We start from the raw sequence: 22,575 nt of genomic DNA on the forward strand, positions 1-22,575 counted from the left end.
TTAGAGGGAGCTAGTGAGTTAAACTGGGCAACAGAACTGCACTGAACTGAGTGAGTTAAAAAAGAATCAAAGGAAGTTTTGGAGACTACATATACATTGGTATTCAGATACACTTAAATGAACTTGCTAGTAAATACAAAATTGATTAATATGGGGCAATAAAATGTGTGATGTCTTTTTTTTCTAGAGGATGCATCAGATACATTGAATTTGAATTGCTATGGAAAAGAACTGCTTGCAACACTGTTATTAAGGCAATTCAATTATTATCCTGAGTTAGAACATATCTGAATTGATAGAAACAGAAACATACTAAAAACACAATCAAAGTCACAAATCCCTATAAAATCAGAGAATCACTAAAGGATTCTCTGAGCCACTGCTTCCAATAGAAGCTTCTGCAACAATGAGACACATATAACTGGACTCTCCAATACAATAACCATTAGCCTGATATGTCTATTAAGCTCTCATGATGTAGATTGTGTGGCTGAATAACTGAATTTTTATTCTATGTAATTTTTTGTCTGCCATATTGTTGTTTAGTCACTCAGTCGTGTACAACTCTTTAGCAACCCCATGTACTATAGCCTGCTGGACTCTCCTGTCCATGAGATTCTCCAGGCAAGAATACTGGAGTGGGTTGCCGATTCCTCTCCAAAGGATCTTCCCAACCCAGGGATTGAATCTGCATTTCCTGTGTCTCCTGCATTGCAGGCAGATTCTTTACTGCCCGAGCCACCGTATTAGGCAGTGCAATTCTATAAAATGCCCCACACTCCACTGAAAGAACATTGCATCGTTTTTCCTAAATTTCCACATCTTTGAAAATTTTCCTTTTAGTTTCTCCCTTGGTAATCATAAATAGTGCCTAGAAATGATTATTAATCACAAAATGTCAAGTCCCAGTAGTTTGGTCTGATCACTTGCGTCATCAGTGAGATTTGTGGAACCCAATGTGTCTCTTTGGCTTACTCCTCAGTAGCTGCACAGTTTTGAGTAACTGCTTGCTGATGATGCCTAGTCGCTTAAGTTGTGTCTGACTCTTTGCGAACCCATGTGCTGTAGCTCCCCAGGCTCCTCTGTCCGTGGAATTCTCCAGGCAAGAATACTGGAGTGAGTTGCCATGCCCTCCTCCAGGGGATCTTCTCAACCCAAGGATCAAACCCAGGTCTCCTGCATCGCAGGCAATTTCTTTGAGCCACCAATGAGCCCCAGGGAAGTCATGATTAACCACTAAGTCCTTAGAATTGTTATAAGGACTTCCCTGGTGGTCCAGTGGTTAAGACTTCACTTCCCAATGTAAGTTGGTGAGTTCAATTCCTGGTCAGGAAGCTAAGATCCCACATACATCACAATCAAAAAACTAAAATGTGAAACAGAAGCAATATTATAACAAACTCAATAAAGACTTTAAAGAAAAGAAGTTAGACACAGAAATTTTCATATGGAATTTCAGATTGGACTTTTCAAATCCTCTATTATTTGCTATCCTGTTGCTAAGAAATCAAGTGGATGAAACTGTTCTTAGTAAACTTGATCTGCAGTATATATAAATGTGGGCAAATTCCTTCATTGAAACTCTCATAATTTGTGAAGGTCCCTGTCCTGATTAGAGGTGACTTCTTACTGACTGAGAGACAGCGATTAAGTTTCACACATGCTTTACCACAAAGCTTTATAAGCATCAGCAATCTTTGTTTCTTAATAGCCTGACACAACTAGTTACATGAGTAGTCCATAGATGCAGCACTATAGCTATGACATTGATCATGCAATCAGTTTGTTTAATTATATCCTGCCAAATAGAACAGCTTTCTTATTGACCCTGGGTAGATAATTGTATTACTATGAAAATTAAATAAACTTATATGAGTTTAAAATTTGTGGTAGGGAGGTCAGGAAGAATCAAATACCATTTTAAAAATATTTTATTTCAGTTTACAAAAACAGACTCAACTCAAAGGTTAGAGCTAGATTAAGAAGACACAAAAAAGGAATTTCTCACTTTTCTATTGAAAATGAAGTGTAAAAGTAACACTAACCCTATTACACTGGGATGATCTGTAACTGATGATCTGAAATTGTCTCAATAATATCAACAAAGGCATCAAAACCTTGCACTAAGATTTTGAACCACTTGTCAACTGGTTCAAAAGACTGTACGGTCCTTTTCCTGAGACTCCCAGACTGCCTTTAGTTTGTTGAAGACATAAATAGTGCAAAGACTTCTGAGAAACATCAGAGTAAAATGGAGACAGAATGATTTCGAGATGACAAAGACTTAATGACTGTGTTGAATCTATTATGGTAATCAAAAATATCAGGATAGAATAGAGTAAAACCACCTATTAAGTATAGTTGCTCAGGCGTGTCTCTTTGGGACTCCATGGACTGTAGCCCACCAGGTTCCTCTTTCCATGGTATTCTCCAGGCAAGAACACTGGAGTGGGTAGCCATGCCCCTTCTCCAGGGGATCTTCCCAACCCAGGGATCGAACCTGGGTCTTCAGCATTGCAGGTGAATACTTCACAGCCTGAGCCACCTAGGAAGGGCTATGTCATATAACTACCTCAGAAAAGGTTGATGGAGTTTTACCTGAGGAGTAAAAAACATATGGGCAGAAGAAGATAAATATGCAGAACTTTTCATAAAGTCTGCGCTTTCTGAAAAAATTACATTAAACACACATATTGAAATCATTTTACTTGCTCTACCTATGCAAACAAGTTGAATGGGAAATGTCCTCTCCCATTCAACAACTCTGACTATCCAATTCTCAAAATAGTGTTAGCTTTTTAAGAAATATGAAGTACATCAAACAAATCTAGTTACTTACAGCAATTCTCCTTTCAAAAGATGGTAAAATAAATCTTTGCAATTTTTCAGGGACCCTCTGGTTAAGTTTAAAATAGCTTCAGATTTAAAACATACTCTGAGTGTTTTATGCTATTTTTTATAGATTTAAGATTTTTTATGAGGGAAAATTAAAAAAAAATTTAGAGGAGGTTTAAATGCTTGATTAAGATAGGATCAGAAGTCTTGAAACCATATATATTTATATTTTTTTACCTAAGTGATAATAAGCATGTTTAAAATAAATATAAAAGGCACTGTTTTTTTTAGGAAAACTTAGATATTTCATAAATGAAGACATTTTGTTGCTTTTTTTTTTGGTATAAAGCATATGATTAGTCGACCTAAAGCACAAAAAATCTATTTTGGTGAGACATAAAATTTATCTTTCAGGCAAATTACATTAAATTTTTTCACAGTTTAACAAAAGCTTTAATAACATAAAAATTTAAAAATAAGAGTAAAATTTGCCAAGATTTTTATAACTTTCATAATTTTTTCTTATGTATAAATATCATAAAGAAAAAACAATAAATTACTTTCCTCACATTTTAACCTTAACTGTATTCTTACACATTCTGGGACAAGCTGGCACTTCACTTAGGGCAAAACAAATCTGTGTACAGTTTTTGTCACTATTGTGATCGTTACAACTCAGACATTCATATTGTTTTAACTTTTATTACAATTTTTATCAAAGTAATTTCTATTCCCCAGAGCAAACTGGGAGCATGTAATTGAAAGTTATCTGCAACTTAAAAGCATTTTAACTGAGCAACTAAGCTTGCTGATGCACAGAACTCAACATTCTATAGCTACTCTTATTTATTATACTCTTTCATAAGGAGATTAAAATGAACACTCTCTAGGATGACAATAATGTGAACAACAAATAATAAGTACTTGCGAGGATGTACAAAAGTCAGACCACTCTCATACTGCCGGTGGAAATGAAAAATGGAGCAGCCACTACAGCAATGACGTTTGGCAATTTCTCAAAAAGTTAAACATAGATTTACCATCATTTCAGTTCAGTCACTCTGTCATGTCTGACTCTTTGCGACCCCATGGACTGCAGCACGCCAGGCTTCCCTGTCCATCACCAACTCCCGGAGCTTGCTCAAACTCATGTCCACCGAGTCGGTGATGCCATCCAACCATCTCATCCTCCGTCCCCTCCTTCACCTGCTCTCAATCTTTTCCAGCATCAGGGTCTTTTCCAGTGAGTCAGCTCTTCCCATCAGGTGGCCAAAGTATTGGAGTTTCAGCTTCAACATCAGTCCCTCCAATGAATCAAACGTGAAGTTGCTCAGTCCTGTCCGCCTCTTTGCGACCCCAGGGACTGTAGCCTCCCAGGCTCCTTCATCCACAGGATTTTCAACACAAGAGTACTAGAGTGGGTTGCCATTTCCTTCTCCAGGGGATCTTCCCAACCCAGGAATCGAACCTGGGTCTCCCGCATTGCAGGCAGACACTTTACCATCTGAGCCACCAGGGAAGCCAATGAATCAAAAAGATTTACCATGTGGTTTAGCAATTCTATTACTTGGTATATATCTAAAAGAAGTGAAAACACAAATATATGAATGTTCATAGCAGCATTATTTATACTGGATAAAAAATGAAGAAAACTTTCATGTTTATCAATTGGTAAATGGGCAAAAAATATTGTGGTATATCCAAACAATGCAGCATTATTTAGCAAGAAGACAGAAAAAAGTGCTGATACATTTAACAGTGTGGGTAAATCTTAAAGCAATTATGCTAAATGGAAGAAGACAGATATAAAAATTTTTGATTTTTGATTTTTTTTTTTTTTTCACCCAGTCGCATGGCTTGCAGGATCTTAGTTCCTTGACCACGGATTGAACAAGGCCCTGGCAGTGGAAGCAGGGATTCCTAGCCACTGAACTGTTAGGGAATTTCATGCCCAACCTACCCAAAATAAGCATTTTGTATGATTTCACTTATATTAAATGTCCCAGTGAGATCAGAGGGAGCACTGTCTCTAACCAAAAATGAAAGAAAAAGAGAAAAAACAAATTTTGGAAAAACTGTGTGATGTCTGGGCTATTTTGAGAAACTAGATGTCAAAAAAAAAAAAGCTAATTGAAAATTACTAGAATGAGCTAGAATTAAGAATACAATGAGAGATGAAAGAAATCTATACTAAGGGAAAATAACTAATAAAATGAAATCAGAAGTATGATGGACATATTTGCTAAATATCACCCAGAAAAAAGAATTATTAAACATTATTGCAGATAAACTGGTAAAGACAGAAGGAGATGTGGCATAGATGTTCTGCTATTACCAAAGAATATAGTCTTGAAAAATGCAAATATTTGAAATAAAATTCAATGAGAAGTAAAAGAAATTAAATGTTATATAAAAATTTTAAAATGATGATCAAAATGGTTTACTGTATCAAGAAAATTTGATTATACATAATATAATTTTACATACTCATGAAACAATTTCACGTGCATTCTTGTTAACAAAGCAAAAGTAAGAGAAACCTAGATCCCTTCTCCTTTAACGGAACATCTTTCAATTTGCTCATAAAAAGAACAGAAGTGTATTCCAGTTAGTGATTTACTTAGTGCAATAATTGCTTTTTGCAGCCTCTCTTATCACTGTGGTAACCTGTGAAATATAATTGACATTGCTGTTTGGTAAGATACTTTGAGATCTCTAGGTCAGCTAGCACACACGCCCTTTTCCTTTGAACCCATTCTTCTTCTTTTTGGACACACAAACTTGAAGCCAGAAACCCAGCATCTACTCTGCTCAAAGAGGCAACATTGAGGATGTCCTAAAGAAGGCAAAAAACAAAGTTAACATTAGTTCTAGGCAGCCTAACTAGGCTGGTCTTTGTTTGCATGATAAATAATTAGTTCTCTCCCTTGTCTAAACCCTTTTTTGCTGCTGCTGCTGCTGCTAAGTCACTTCAGTTGTGTCTGACTCTGTGCGACCCCATAGACAGCAGCCCACCAGGCTCCCCCGCCCCTGTGATTCTCCAGGCAAGAACACTGGAGTGGGTTGCCATTTCGTTCTCCAATGCATGAGAGTGAAAAGTGAAAGTGAAGTCGCTCAGTCGTGTCTGACTCCTAGGGACCCCATAGACTGCAGCCCACCAGGCTCCTCTGTCCATGGGATTTTCCAGGCAAGAGTACTGGAGTGGGGTGCCATTGCCTTCTCTGAACTTTTTTGGGGAGGACTTCTAGTCTATGTATGAATCTTAAGTTAAATTGAGAACCAGTTGTGGTGGAAATGTCAGTAAGAGGACAGATTATAGAACTGGCTAACTGGAGAATGAGAATACATATGTCAAGGAAAGTAATTTTGCAGGCTGGAAAGCTGGGGTGCGCCATTGTGTAGTGGCACCTCAGTAGTTACCTTCAGATTTTGGAAGGAAGAGCTATGATTCCTGAGGGTGGTATATGATGGGAAATTTATGAAAAATTCAGAATGTTAGTTTGTGTTGGCTCCTTCTCATGCTTTCAAAAATCTGTCTCAAGTAAGAAATAAATTGAGGCTGGAGCTTTCCAATCTACTAACAGAGACAGAAGAAATGCCATTTTGCCAAGGGAGAAGCTCTCTCTAGGGCTTACAAAATAAGTTGTCAGGGAGTCTGTGATTTGGAACGTTTTCAGGGTTAAAATTCAAGTGCTTCTATATTGTATATTGTCGCAATTATGTGTAGTGCTTGTGAAGTTGCAGATATAGTGGGGAATAATTCTGGTGCCTTGCCATACAGAAGTAGTGAATTCACTAGCAAAGATGGCAAGTATTTCGCATTGCCTAAAGGCAGCAACTGCAGAGATAAAAAAGAAAGGAGCTGGCAGAGCTTGAAAACCAGTTAGTAAGGGTTTAAAAAGTATAACAGACTAGGTATTTAGCTCTGTTATTTTCATAAAAAAAAAATAAAAACAAATTGCTTCAGTGTCTACTCAATTTTTGAATGAATATATTCTTATGTAGTTATTGAAATCCAAAGATTAAAAAGATGTAATAAAATTCTTTCAGAATGTGCAAATATAGAAGAAACACATAGTTCACTACTGTCTCGTCTTCCTTAATAATAGACTTCAGTTTTATTCTATGTGGAATGATAACAAGTAAGAGATATCCTTGCTGGCAGCTAGAGACGATCAATTAATAAGAGTCAAAGTTGTTGGGTGGGCTTGTGGGAAGACGGTATAGAATAATTGATTTAGCAAGTGGTTACTCTCATTTGCTCTTCTCACATTCTCTTCCCTTCTTGCTAAAATAGTAGTCTTAGTGTTAGAAATCTAGCAGACATTTTTCAACAGTGGAGCAGACTAGGATGCTTGGCGTACCTGTTCTAGTGTTATTATTCTTTTTTAGTTTTGCTTTGTTTTAACATGAGAAAGATAAACATCAAAATTCGGTTGGGTAACTCAAACAGGAGCTCTGTATCAAACTAGAAGGATGGGATGGGGAGGGAGGTGGGAGGGAGGTTCAAAAGGAGGGGATATATGTGTGTGTGTATATATATATATATATATATATATATATATATATACCTATAATCAGGTATATATATATATATATCTGATTCATATTGAGGTTATACGTATATATATATATATAAAATCAGATATATATATATATATATATATATATCTATCTGATTCATGTTGAGGCTTGACAGAAAACAGCAAAATTCTGTAAAGCAATTATCCATCAATAAAAAATTAATTAATTAAAAAAATACAGTTGGGATATGGTCAGTCCCTTTCTGTCTTTCTTATTCCTTTTTTCCTATATGGAGTCTATCATAGCTGAAGTTTTATTAGCCATTCTGAACTTGAATTTTAAAGCCATGTACCAATGTTGGTACAATAAAAACAGGAGAAATATGGGTACCTGATGATCACAGAACAATTTTCAAATCAATTCTCAATTCCGTTTTCTCCTGTGTCTGTGTAAGGATGTACACCTTTATTTGTTGGAGTGATTTGTTCCTGTTTGTCGTTGTTTATATGTATGCTAAGTCGCTTCAGTCATATCTGAATCTTTGCAACCCTATGGACTGTAGCCCGCCAGGCTCCTCTGTCCATGGGATTCTCCAGGCAAGAATACTGGTTGCCATACCCTCCTCCAGGGGATCTTCCCAACCCAGGGATTGAACCTGAGTCTCTTATGTCTCCTGCACAGGCAAGTTCTTTACAGCTAGTTGTTACCTGGGAAGCCCTTGATTTTGCATTATATGCATCTGATTATAATCCAAAAATAAAACAGGAGAAAGATATATACAAGGAAGACAAAATAATGGTAGTCCGAGGTTTTTTGACAGCAACACTTGATGCTGCAATATAACATGAGAATTATCATCTTCAAAACTTTAGAAAAATAAAATGTGTCCTGAGAAGCATGTGGTATTAAAATTTCTTTGTAAAAAAAATCAAAGCCACAGAGTTATTCTTAGTCATGAGATAATTTAGATATTCTAGCACCCATGAACTTTCTTGGACACAATTTTAGTTCAAAAAAAAAATAGTTTGGCTTAGGGGGAAAAAAAAGTGGTTTGAAAATGAAAAATAAAACAGTTGATGGTTCCTAAAATTCTACTTAACCAAAAATATAGAAATTATATAACAAAATAACTAATGATAAGATGAAGAAATATTAATGAGAATTGTGAGCATATATATATATACATACATCTTTATACATGCATCTTTATTGGTTAAAAACCAATGAAGAATATATATATGCATATATATTTATTTATATGAATATTGTAGTCTGTTGGAATGTATCAAAAATGTTCAATGCGTGAAAAAGTGACTTTTTTCAAAGAAATTTCTAAAAATATCTGTAACTAAAATGTTCTATAACTCTCAAACATAAAATTTGGGGAAAGAAAAACAGTAACATGTAAATGAAGAGAAATTTGGAATGATAGTAAAGTCATGAATTTCTAAAAGATTAATCTAAATGGGAATGGAGATTATATAATACAAGTTGTGTGCAAAGTGATGAGAGAAGTAATGGGAAACTTTTCTGTGATGGACACATGGGCATCTCAAAATGAAAGTGATCATTGACAAAGTGAAAAACTGGTGTAGAATTATAAAACTAGCAGTGGTACAAAACTAAAAAAGAGCAATTTAACTAAATTATCAACAATAAAGCAAAAAAAGAAAAGAATTAACAGAGTAGAATAAATAATAAATTAAGGCAGGAAAAACAAATCAAGGGTGTCAGCTGTTTATACTGCATGTGACTATGTTTGATTTTAACACTGGAAAACACACTGTTAGGAAGGGCTAAAACTCCACACCCAATATATTGCATTTTTCAAGAAACACATTTAAAGTAGAACTATATTGGAAATAAAGAGATAAAAATATTCAAAACAATTCCAAATATTAATGAAGAATAGATAAGGTAACACTAATGGGCAGAACATTAGCATAAAAGAAATACAATCTAAGACAGACTAAAGCTAAGGCTCATTATCTCTATCAGAACACATACTGTAAGGAATCTTAAAATAAATGTTTTAAGCAAAATTAATGATGTCAAATGGAATCACAAATTTCAGAAAAGAATTTTAAAAGGATAACTCTTTAGGTAAAACATATATGTTATATATATATATATATGTATGTATGTATTATATGTGTATATTTATGCAAAAGCAAAAAATCATCCAACTAAACCCCACAAATTTGGGAATTAGTTAAAATAAAAACAGTAAGACTATATGCTTTTTGTTTTGTTTTCTTGTTTTTTCTTTTTTAAATGTATTTTTTAATTAGAATATGATTGCTTTACAATTTTGCGTTAGTTTCTGCTGTACAACATGGATCAGCTGTAAGTATCCATATATCCCATCCCTCTTGAAACTCCAACCCACCCTCCCCACATCCCACCCCTCCAGGTCATCACAGGGCACTGAGGTGAGCTCCCGGTGCTATAGTTTCCCACTAGCTATCTATTTTATGCAAGGCAGTGTATACATGTCCCAGCCTCTCCTTCCCCTACAGTGTTCGCAAGTCCATTCTCTATGTCTGCAAGACTAACTATATGTCTTTTACAAGGAAAAATATTTAGGTAAGAAGAAGTAGATAGTTTTAAAATAAAGTATTTGAAAAAGAAATGCACACTGAAAACCTAAAAAAAAATGCATTTTAATAAAAAAGAGTAGACAAAAAGCGCAAGCAAAAATTGAGAAAAACATGTTTTAATATTTTAATTTAGTTATTCATCAAAAAGATATAAAATTGTTTGTGGACCTATATATTTGTGGACCTAAAAGAGAATGCTTCCAAATACATAAAGTAATAATTGACATGACTAAGGGGAAAAGTAGATAAATCCACCAACAGTTGGAGATTCTAAATGTTACTGTCAAATTATGAAGAACAAATATAAAGCAAATCCATCAAGTTATAGAAGATCTGAAAACTACCAACCAACTTGACATAATTAACATTTCTATAAAAAAGCCAGAACAAATAACTCCAGCTGACATTTCAACAACAGGTTTAAATTGCATGGGTCCACTCATACATTCCCCAGTGGCTCAATCGTAAAGAATCTGCCTGCAATGCAGAAGACAAGAGTTCCATCCCTGGTTTGGGAAAATTCCCTGGAGAAGGAAATGGCAACCTGCTCCAGTATTCTTTCCGGGGAAATCCCATGGACAGAGGAGCCTGGCGGACTACAGTCCATTGGGTTGCAAAAGATTTGCACACGATTTAGCTACTAAACAACAACACACACTAGGTATATTAAATTAGACCATAATTACACTAAATTAAAAATTGACAAAATTAAAATATGAAGAAAATCCACAAATATCTGTAAATAAAACACTATGCTACTAAATAATCTCAGGATCCAAAAAATAATGAATCATAAGAGAAATTTAAAAATATTTCACACTGCAGTAAAACAAACACATGACAATTTTGTGGATGAACTTTCATCTAAACTTTGAATTGTGTGCTTCTTTAAAATGTTGCCTCTCATTTAATAATGAGAAAAAATAAGCTATAATTTCATAGCATTTCTTATGCCCATTGGAAAGCTGAAGTTAGTAGTTAAGGAAGCGTCTGAAATCCAAAGAGGTTTAAATTCTTCCAAGCAGTCAGAGGACATATATGTTTTCTCACCCATGACAGAGCATCAGGGAATCCAGCCCTGTTTTGACCACAGTATAAGCAGGTAAAATTTAACTTGACTAGAAGTCAAGTGGGAGCTAATAAATCTGAAGTTGCTGGGGGCACTTAGCAACTGCCTTTCCTCAGCCATACAGCCCTGCATTGCTTGAAATCTCAGGAGAAATTGAGTGCAGAGCAAAAGCCAGAGAGAGCGAAGCTGAGTGGCTCAGATGTGCCGACGTGATTGGCAGCTGTTCTGGGACAGGCATGAAACATATCCTACTTCCTGAGTCCTTTCTGTGTATACTGGGAGTACCTTAATCCCCCGGGTTAGGAGCTGCAAATGCTTCTGCCTGCAGAACTCAAAGGAGGTCATCACAGGTTGCAGACAGGACACAAGCAACTCACTGCCTGTTTCTCCTGACTTGTTCTTGTGTGACACCAAAGGACAGCATTGTCAGGAATGGCAAGAACTCACTCTCATACTAGGCTCTAAAGAGGCTATGCCTCGCAGCAGGAGTGTGTGTGAGTGCTTAGTCATTCCGTCCTGTCCGACTTTTTGTGACCCCATGGACTGTAACCCGCCAGGCTTCTCTGTCCATGGGATTATCCAGGCAAGAATACTGGAGTGGGCTGCCATTTCCTTCTCCTGGGGATCTTCCTGACCCAGGGATTAAGCTTGCATCTCCTGTGTCTCCTGCATTGCAGGAGGATTCTTTACCCACTGAACCATCGTGGAAGTCCCTGCAGGGGAGTTAGACACAAAACCCTGCCAATGATGCACATGTTTCATTCCTATGGAACAAAAGCTACAGAAAGAGGGGAAAGGATCCTCCTGAGATGGTTAGCAACTGTGACGATGACAGTGTGGTCAGCGATCATGTCCCCCATGATGGTATTCTGCAAAGCAAGTCAGAAGCTTCTAGGCAGGGAAATCAAGACCACTTACCTGCAAGGCAAAGGCTGAGGATGAAGGCAAGTTAGAGAGAAATGTCTACAGCTGATGGAGAGGTGATACTCATCTCAGGCCTTACAGTCTATATGAACATTCTCTATATGGCCTGGTCTATATTGAAGGGTTCTTTTCCAGTTGCTGGTGGTGCAGGAAATCCCCTCCCAAGGTCAACTGCTGATCTAAGGCTGAGTTAGACCTCCAGGGGATGGAGATGTAGGGATGCTGAGGAAGATGCTTGTCCAAGGCACAGGGGCACAGAGCCTTTTTAAGACTGAGAAAATAGGAGAAAGGGCTAAAACTCAGGGGATTCCAATGCCAAGTATTGTACAATCTACTGCGAGGAAGGGCAAGTGCATAATGCTAGTCATCTGCGGCACAGACATTCAGGAATGGCTGAAAGCTGGGATTCGAGCACAGAAAACCTCCCCAGCACTTCACCACCACTAGAGGCATGGGAAGCCTGTGACATTTGGAAATCAACCATAGCAGTAGCAACAACAGCAAACTGTTATAACAACCATAAAAAACCAGTGCCATTCCAGACTATATTGGCCCAACCACTGACTCTAATGACCTGACGGGAAGAATACCTGAGGCCTTAACCAAGGTTTAGAACAACTTATCATCGCTTCTGTCATTCCACTGGAATGACTTGCATTCAATAGAAATGTATGAAAATACAACAGAGAGAAAAACTAAATCCCAATTTTCAAGAGATAAAGCAGCTAACAAAACCAGACAGAAATAAGATGTTGCAACTATCAGACAAAGATGAAAAAAATAACTATCACTATTATCTTAAAGTATCTAGTGAAAAATAGTTCAAAATACATGCAAAGATGAGAATTTCATCAGAGAGAAGAAAATACAGTATTAAGAAATATTCAAAATAAAATTCTGATAACTAAAAAAAAAAATCTGTTCACTGGCTTATCAGTTGGATTGAAGCATTTGAGGGGAGAATCAATAAACTTGAAAATGAGAGAATAAAAAAAAGTATAAATTACCCAAACAAAATGCAAAGGGGAAAGAGACTTTTTATAAAAGAAAACACAAGGAAAATGGACCATTGTACTGTCTAATATTTGTGTGTATATGTTTAGTCGCTCAACTGTGTCTGACTTTCTGTGACCTCAAGGCCTGCAGCCTGCCAGGCTCCTCTGTCCATGGGATTCTCCAGGCAAGAAGACTGAGTGGGTAGCCATTCCCTTCTCCAAGGGATCTTCCCCAACCAGATATTTCACCTGGGTCTCCTGCTTTGCCGATGGATTCTTTACCATCTGACCTTCCAGGGAAACCCTGTCTAACATATGGGCAGATACAACTTAAGAATAAGGGAAAAATCAGTAACATGGGTAAGAAATATTTGAAGTGATAATGACTAATAATTTCCACAAAACTAACACGGCAAAAATCTTAGCTATAACACCAAAACTATAATTTTATAAAATGATGAATTGGACTTCATCAAGACTATTAAAATTTAAAATACTGTTATGAAAATGAAAGCCAAGGCAAAGACTGGGAGAAAATATTTGAAAAAGTATCTGATAAAAAATTTATATCCAGAAAATATACATATATGGGAACTGCATTTTTAAAAATGTGTTTGTCTAATACTTTGCACAGTTTTAGCTTGCACAGTTATTATTTTATTCTACCTCTGCATATGCAAAAAAGTATATCAGTATGTTACATTGTATGACAATCTAGTACATGTAGAAGTAATTTTTAGTGGAAAACAATATTAACAAAAATCTCGAACAGTACGGTGGTTACCTCTGGATATAGTGGAAATGGTAGATGGGCTGAGAATGGGTCCCAAATATTGTCAGTTGCAGTATTTTCTACCTTAATACTTGGAGAAGGCAATGGCAGCCCACTCCAGGACACTTGCCTGGAAAATCCCATGGACGGAGGAGCCTGGTAGGCTACAGTCCATGGGGTCGCGAAGAGTCAGACACGACTGAGCGACTTCACTTTCACTTTTCACCTTCATGCATTGGAGAAGGAAATGGCAACCCACTCCAGTGTTCTTGCCTGGAGAATCCCAGGGATGGGGGAGCCTGGTGGGCTGCCATCAATGGGGTTGCACAGAGTCGGACACAACTGAAGCGACTTAGCAGCCGCAGCAGCAGCTACTTTAATCCTGGTGTGACTAAGAGGTGAGTTTGATTTTCTCAGAATTTCCCAGCTGAGATTTATGAATTTTAGTGTGTCAAAATGTTCCCCTTCCTCTGTCTCTCAAAAACAAAACAAGCGACAGCAACCAGGGCCAATATTTTAAAGAGAATCACTGAGAGCCACGTTCTCTACACTCTTTTCAAAGAGCTGAGATCTCTAACTCCTTTCAAAGATGAAACAGCTTTGAATTGTAAAGTCCTCTCAAATTCTGTACCATACCCTCAGAGATCAAAAGCAAAATATTTTTAGTTTTCAAATACAAATCCTTTAGATGCATTGTGGAAGCCATTGACTTTGGCCAATATAATCACTGAAAAATCTTAAGGCAAAGAAAAACAGTCACATGGATGATACAATACTGTCCTGTGGAAATCACAAATCACTGAGCAGTGAGAGCAAAAACGTCTGCCTGGGATACTGTTGATGAATAATTGTCCTTCGCACTTAGGATTTTAATAAGGGTAGCTTAGTGCCCAACACACTGTCAGTGCTTAAGACCACATAATATAGGACCTACCTCCCAAGCCCCTCCCAACAATGGCAAAAGCGTTCTTGTAGGAACACTGTAGAGAGGCCAACTCAAACATCTGTCGCATATTCCGCAGTGGTGTTGATAGAATCGTTGCAATTATTCATGAAGGCTAAAATTACATTTTTTTTCTGGCAGTGCATTGCTATGATAACACCTCCCATACCTATTTTAAATCTCAGATCATCAGCATAAGCCCAATTATTTGAAAAACTCAAAAAAGAACTTGAATTAAGAGTATAGGCACATAATTTAGAAATGTTCCTAATGATTTTAAAAGTCTGTGCATAGCACTCACTGAAAAGAATTACTTGCCTTTCCCCCAGAATTACTGCAGTAAGTTAGAATAAACATGCCTAAATCAAACAAGTGACCAAAAGCTAAAGAAAATATGTGTTTATGAACAAAATTGAATGTTATAGTGGATTAATTTAACAATTGTATGCAAATAAGTTTGCCTGGATATGATGCTCGCCTTTGGTCTCCTTTTCTGTGAGAATAGTTGACTTATATAGATGAATGGAAGATGAGGTATATATACACGATGGCATATTATCGCTGTTTAGTCACTAAGTCACGTCTGACTCTTTGCAACCCCACGGACTGTAGCCCACCAGGCTCCTCTGTCTGTGGGGTTTTCCAGGCAAGAATACTAGAGCGGGTTGCCATTTCCTTTTCCAGGTGACCTTCCTGACCCAGAGATTGAACCTGCATTTCCTGCATTGGTAGGTGGATTCTTTACCACTGTGTCACCTGGGAAGCCCATGAAACACATGATTGGATTGAATTATAAATGGCTAAGTATTCACTGTATGATTCAAATTCTTAATTATGCCAGAATAGCTTATCTTTTCTGTTTAAAATAAAATAAATCAGGTTTTTCTCCCACACCCAATTCAGAGAAGATATATAGAGAATAATAGAGTGTCATTCATTTATTCATGCAATCTAGAGCTTTTGTGTCCCTCCCTGTCCTCATGACAGAGGACAGAGGGGAGGAGAAGGGTGTGAGGGCTCTTGCCTTCTTGGAACTTAGTCTAGGGAGGAAAACAAGCATTAAACACGGCATAAAAGAGTAATGCCTCGCTATATCCATGAAAAGTGATATGAATGGGAAGTACCCGGTGCCATAAGACAATGTAATGCAGGATGAAGCCTAGTTTGGGTGACAGGTAAGCAATGACTTTCTGGCTGAAATCCGAAGGATGAGTTCCAGTGGTGAACTGTGCATCCAGTAACGATGAGGAGGGAGAGGCAGGCACAAATAAGCCCTAAATTAGAAAGTGGAAATTAGTCTGTTTGAGATGACAGAGAATGGAAAGATTCACAGGAAGTAAGGGTGTTCAGTAGGACTTTTAATATGTTGAATAAAAATAAATAAATCATTAGGCAAGTTGGATGTGATACATTAGAGATGAGACCATCACAGCACAGACACATTGCGTTACCACAGTTTCCTTTGGCCAAGAAAAAAAAAATGCATGAACTTAATACAACTACAGGACAGTTGCTAAAAAACAGTTTGCTGGTCCTTGACAGCTTAGAAAGAGTGACACTTTTGCCCTTTCAAATCCCCCCTAAGGAAATTACGGCACTGAAAACAGTGATGAAAGCACATTGGTTTTCAATGCAAAAATAGTTTAGAATTAATTCATTCGTATGTTGACATTCAAAACAAACAAACCTATTTTCCTCTTCCAGGATAGTCAAGCTTCCAGTGGATTTAGCTAAAAATTTGTCATGCTCATTAAGGACCTGTTTGTTTTGTTTTTGTAAATGTCATCTAAATATTTAGAATTATAGAGAAACTGACAGTGGACAAAAGCTGATTTTACCCTGAAAGAGGAGTCTGTTGCTGCCAGGAATTCACCATTTTGACATCAGAATTGATGGATTGGATATAATTCCTGTCCAAAACAATAGGCTAAGAGGTCAAGTATATTTCCCAAAGCCAAGATACTGCAGTGTCATAAAAAACATCCACTGTGTTCTGGGCAAACACTGTAATTATTTTCTACCTAAAACCCCCTCCTTGGGATTGGCATTTCAATTCTTAGTTATTTCATTTAATTAGTGTAAATTTCACTTAGAAGTAGTGGTGACATAAAATATATCTTAGAAAGATGGGATAAATATGGTTATAAGATTCATGAAAAAAAAATGTAGGTTTTTATCAACATCCAGGAAAAGTATCAGAAATGATAAACCTCAACTTTACATGCGAAAGTATGGTATTTATAATGCCAAGGTGAGGAAGAATACAAGAAAAATACATACTCCCTTATACTTGTTCTTCATTGTTATTTCTGTGATATCGCCATCAATAGCATTTTTTACCACTTGCTGTTCACTCAGCGTTATTTCAAATGCTTTTAGAATTGGTCCCTGTACTCAAGACATTTATACATTAGGAGAATTAGCTCAGATAATAATGGTGTAGAAATGGGAAACAATTTGAGAATAACATAGAATATATAATTTGGCTCTAGACAACTTTATATATTATCAAGTACTAAGTGGTATAAAAGGATATTTTTAAAAAACATCACTGAGAAGACTACGGTTCACTGAAAAGCCTCTTAAGGTACAACAGAGCAATTAGTCAAGTGGAACATAAATACACAAATGTGCGTATGTGCACTGCACAATTGTGTGGACTCCTGGGTTTCAGAAATGTATCTATTTGACAGTTTGGAGTAATAAGTAGCTCAATACTGGGTGTCAGGAGACCTAAAGTCCTAGTGTGACCGAACTCAGATTTGGCTCCTTGATGCTCAAAAAACAAGTGTCAGTAGGAAGGAAAGGTGCTTTATTCAGAAAAGCATTCCTTCAATCTGAGAAGGTGAACTCATGCTTGGAGAATGACTCGGAAGATTCCACTCAGCTATAACAATTTCTAAGGGGCAACGGGAAAACGGTTTTCAGTTAATCATTAAGGAGGAGGTCTGATTCTTTGTCATTATTCCATTGCATGCAGACCCACTGACTTCTGATTGTCTTTTCAATACTGTCTTGCCTGAATAATCAGCCGGCAACTGAATTCTGTCTTGACAGAGTTATCTGCCTGCAAATTTGCTGAGGAGAGAAGCTGGGGGTACAGTTAGTCATCATTTTTTAATTCCTTAATTCTTCATTCTTACTCCTTTTAATCCAGTAAAGGAATCAACAGGTTAAGCAAGGCATTGTGTACTTTCAGTAGAGCAGAAGGCAGGAGTTAGGTTAAATGTTCCCTCGTGATCTCATTTTCAGAATCAAGGTTTAAAGGGAACATAAATAGAGAAACAGGCAAGGGCAAAAGAGCCGCTTAGAAATCCCAGCTTCTCAACCATCCTTGCACGTCTGTGATGAGGGGCTAATGTGCTGACATAGGGCGACGTATTTTCAGAGTGGGAGATGGGACTTGGGTCTGTTTGCAGCATCTCTTTGCTGACAATTTTAGTTGCCTGCTTGCACAAATGGGCAGAGCAAGCCACAATTATTCTAGTGCCCACAAGGATACAGATTTTTATGAGCAATAGTGTTAATCTTGTTCTTTCATTGAATCCTGATTGGTGACTCTATCTTCCTAACCATTAACTGTTCAAACCTGCTCTTTTGCGACTGGGAGGCCTGGGAGACCAGTTTTCCTACAAACAAGAGGTGGGGGACAGAGAGGTGTTTTGTACCTGGGCAGGGTGGGGTGGGCTGAGCAGGGGGGCTTCTGCTCAGTTCCACTAGTTCTACAGGAAGTGGGTGAGTGAGTGTTGAAATGTAAGAGAAGAGTGACAGCATGATACAATTTGATGGATATGAAAGATACCCATAGACACCATGAATTAAAGACTCTAAAACTGAATCTACAGTGCTTATGTTATGGATAACATCCCTACACCATTCTCATCAGTGGTTTCACAACAACCCTGGTATTGATTTCCCACTCATATTTATTCCTGCTTTTATCCTTATTTAGAAAGTCTTTCTTTTGTGATAATAAAAATTTGTACATCCAAAAAATCAAACTATTAATATGTTCTATCTTACTTCTTTTTTTTAAAATTTCTTCTCTTCTTTTTTTTTCCCCCTACTGGTCTTCCTTATTTTTTCCCTTCATTTTTCATTTAATATTTTAACAAATAAGAATTGATGAGTTACTCTGTGACACTCACTGATCTAGGTGTTTGAAATATATCAATAAGCATTTCCTACTTCAGGGAATCTTCCTGAGTCAAGGATGGATCTCTTGCATCTCCTCCATTGACAGGTAGATTATTTACCACTGAGCCACCTAGGAAGCCCCAATCAATAAGCAAAATAGATACAAAATCCCTAATTTTATTGACCTTTTACTAGAGATTTATGAGAATAAATTTTAGTATCTTAGCATATAATAAGCACCAATGAAAAGCGGGGGGGAACCTTAAGCAAAACAAAAACAAAAAAACAACTCAAGGACCCACGAAAGAAAAAGGAAAAGTGAGAATTGCATGGAATCCATTGTGGTGTGCTATGGGAAGAAAACAAGAATTAATAGGTGTCCATAGTTGAGAATTTTGTGAACAATTGTGAGGATTTTTGCTCAATATTGAAAGTGTAGCATTTGCAAGGTTTTCAATAAATTATTTTTATTATCTAATTTAGTGTAAGAAGCATCTGTGATATAATTTTCAGAATAGACTGTTGAGTATTAAATGCAGAAAAAGAATGACTAGCTAGGAGACTACTGGAGAATTTCAGTGAAAACTACTTGGACCAAGAAGGTACTGGAGTAATTAAATATGAAACTGACATGATTGGGATGGTTGATATAAAGCAAATAGAATGTATCATATTTCTTCATAAGTTATTTTTATTTATGTTTAATTTTAATAAGTCAAAATTATCATTTTACAACTTTTCATTTGCAATGCTATTTATTTGCAAATACAGTTAGCATACAGAATCTTCCAAGTAAACCTCATATCTGAAAGCAAACAATAGCCTCAACATGTCAATTTTCTGAATAAATTATCAGCCATGAATTCATTTGCAATCATAAAGGGCAAATTGTGAATATTGTTTAAAATGAAGCACAAAGACAATTTCCCTCTCAAAGATTATTTTACCATCTGAAAAACACAGAACCTGGGTGGAATAAATGGTCGGATTCTTTTATTTTAAATAGCACTGAAACCCCTCTTGGGTTTTATAGTAATTATTACTTTTATTTTAAGATCTAAGCAAACAGTTTGATTTGCATTTTAAGACTGTAAGATTTATAAAAATGGGCAGAAAGTATCTGCATAAAGCTGATCAATATGGGGCCCGAAGCGTTAAAAAAAAAAATAAAAAAAAAATTAAAAAAAAAAAAAAAAAAAGCTGATCAATATACTTGACAGCTTCAGTATGTCATTCCATTCATGATCATTTAGAGTATTTCTGCTGACTGTCTATTAGAAACATCTTTTGCCAGTCATCAAAGAGTTTTGTTAAAATGACTGTGGGATTAGCATATGAATTATTTCAGGTGACAGATATAAAATGTCATAAACTGTCTGAAAAGAATAAATGAAGGGCCAGTACCACACCTCATTGTTTGTAATGTGACTGATAAAATTTTACCACAAAAGCAGCTAAGTAGTTTGCATAAATTATTAAATCATATGCATACATGAGAATTGGTAACTAAACAGGAAATCTTCTTGTGAATTTCTAGTAATTCATTTATTAAAAAAATATAGCCCGTCAATAATTCAGGATTATTTTGATTATATTCCAAGAGTACAATATTTTCAGATGTAGCAAAAAGGAGTTAATTTTGAGACATTGCTTTTGCAAATATATCCCAGATCTGAATAATAAGTTGGAATATAAAAGACATATCTAGCAGGAAACAATTTCAAATAGCCAAAATAGGTATACATTTATTGCAATGTGTTTTTAATTAAAGAATTTAAATTTTCCCCAAAGTTGCTTCATTACTTGCAGCCTAAGTACATTTAATATTTCCTTTATTAATTTTTTGAAGTATGCATTTTCTTTTGTTTCAATGGCTTCTGTTTTGTAAACAATTTGGCTTTACAGTACATTTCAGTTTTTGAGGCAAATGTCATTAGAATATTTCATGTTTCCCACTGGTATAATATCAGTGGGATATATATATATATCATATATATATCAAAACTATGTTCTTCACTTACATTCTATCTTAATAAATTGCAAGTTATTTAATGTATATTTTATATTTATAAAAATATCTATTTTTGTATTAATGTGAAAATTGCTTTTTCACATATTATAGGTATGAAAACGTTAATATATATAAAATAGAAGGGACACACCAGCTTATGTACAGTTACATAGACTTAGTTCATTCTAGAAATGTTAGCAAATAACACAGAAATCAGTTAGTATGCCTTTGAAAATGTGTATTATTTGCATAATTACCTTCTTTGGCAAATATATATGAAACCTCAATTCCTTTCTACCTCTAGCATATATTTTAGATTAGCTTATGTAAAGTATTTAAATGTATTATCATAAAATCACATATATACATATATATTATGTTAGAAAATGAAGACAAAGGAGATTTAAAATATATATAAAGGGAGGTAAAATAATTAAAAACTGATTTAAAAAAGTCTGAGCATTATATTCAATAATTACCTCAAAGTTATTTGATAGTTAATGTACAGTAATCATAGTCTTCAAAAATAAAGCATATTTATTTCTGTAATAAATAAATGCAACTCACATATAAGTGTGACCACAGATGTATTCAATACTAAGTTTTAATCTGTTTGATAACGTAGACATATGCTATCTTAAGATTTTTGCTATATATTCTAAGTCTAAACTTTTATTGAAATGTTGATAAATGTAATATAAATATAAAATGAGCTTTTAAGTGATTGATAATAAAGATACTAGGAGTCAGATAGATGGGTGGAGGTATAAGCAGGACTATTTTATCCTTGTCCATACCCATTGTCTTAGTGAATGGCAGTGACACTCTTGTTACTGTTGTTGTTGCTGCTCATACATTCCACATACAGAAGTGCCTTTCCATATTAGATACCACAAATGTGTTTGAAGACGGAGCAGAGAAAGAGCTGATGGGACTCTAGCCCTCATGAATCCTGTAATCAAACACAGAAAGTGTTACAAAACAAAACCAACAACAACAAAAAAGGAACACTATAATGAGGAGAGAATTAGGGATATGAGGAAAGGATTCATTATTTTTAGGTCCTCAAATACATGCATACCTCAGAGATATTGCAGATCCAGTTTTAGACCTCTGCAATAAAGTAAATTTCACAATACAGTGTTTCACATGAATTGTTAACTTTCCCAGTGCTTGTAAAATTTATGTTTACATTATATTGCAGTCTATTAAGTGTGCAATAGAATTATGTCTTAAAAAAAAAAACACAACTTGGTTAAAAATACTTTATTGCTAAGTAATTGCAAACCATCATCTGAGCCTTCAGCATATCATAACCTTTTTGCTGTCAAAGAGTCTTGCCTCAATGTTTATGGCTTTTGACTGATCAGGGTGGTGATTGCTGGAGGTTAGGTGGCTGTGGCAATTTCTTAAACTAGGGAAAAAGTGAAGCTTGGGCGTCAATTGACTTCCTTTCACTAATGATTTCTTTGCAACACGCAATGCTGTTTGATAGCATTTTACCCTCAGTAGAATGTCTTTCTTTGGAGTCAATTCTCTCAATCCCTGCCACTGTTTTATAACTAGCTTGATGTAGTATTCTAAATCTTTTGCTTTCATTTCAGCAGTCTTTACAGCATCTTCATCAGGAGTACATTCCGTCATATCACATCACCACTTTCTTGTTTCGTAAGAAGCAACTCCTCATCCATTAAGGTTGTATCATGAAATTGCAGCAATCCACTCACAGCTTCACGCTCCACTTCTAATCCTAGCTCTCTTGCTA

At 36.0% G+C, this 22,575-nt stretch overlaps 1 non-coding gene across 1 annotated transcript; it reads right to left on the bottom strand.

Annotated features, from left to right (window-relative positions):
• Positions 1–4,282: 4,282 nt before the first annotated feature.
• TRNAC-GCA (transfer RNA cysteine (anticodon GCA)) lies at positions 4,283–4,354 on the bottom strand. Its single transcript has one exon. It is a non-coding gene; the product is annotated as a tRNA-Cys (tRNA).
• Positions 4,355–22,575: the final 18,221 nt, after the last annotated feature.

Source organism: Muntiacus reevesi, chromosome 4, assembly GCF_963930625.1.
Source record: "Muntiacus reevesi chromosome 4, mMunRee1.1, whole genome shotgun sequence".
Taxonomy (NCBI): domain Eukaryota; kingdom Metazoa; phylum Chordata; class Mammalia; order Artiodactyla; family Cervidae; genus Muntiacus; species Muntiacus reevesi.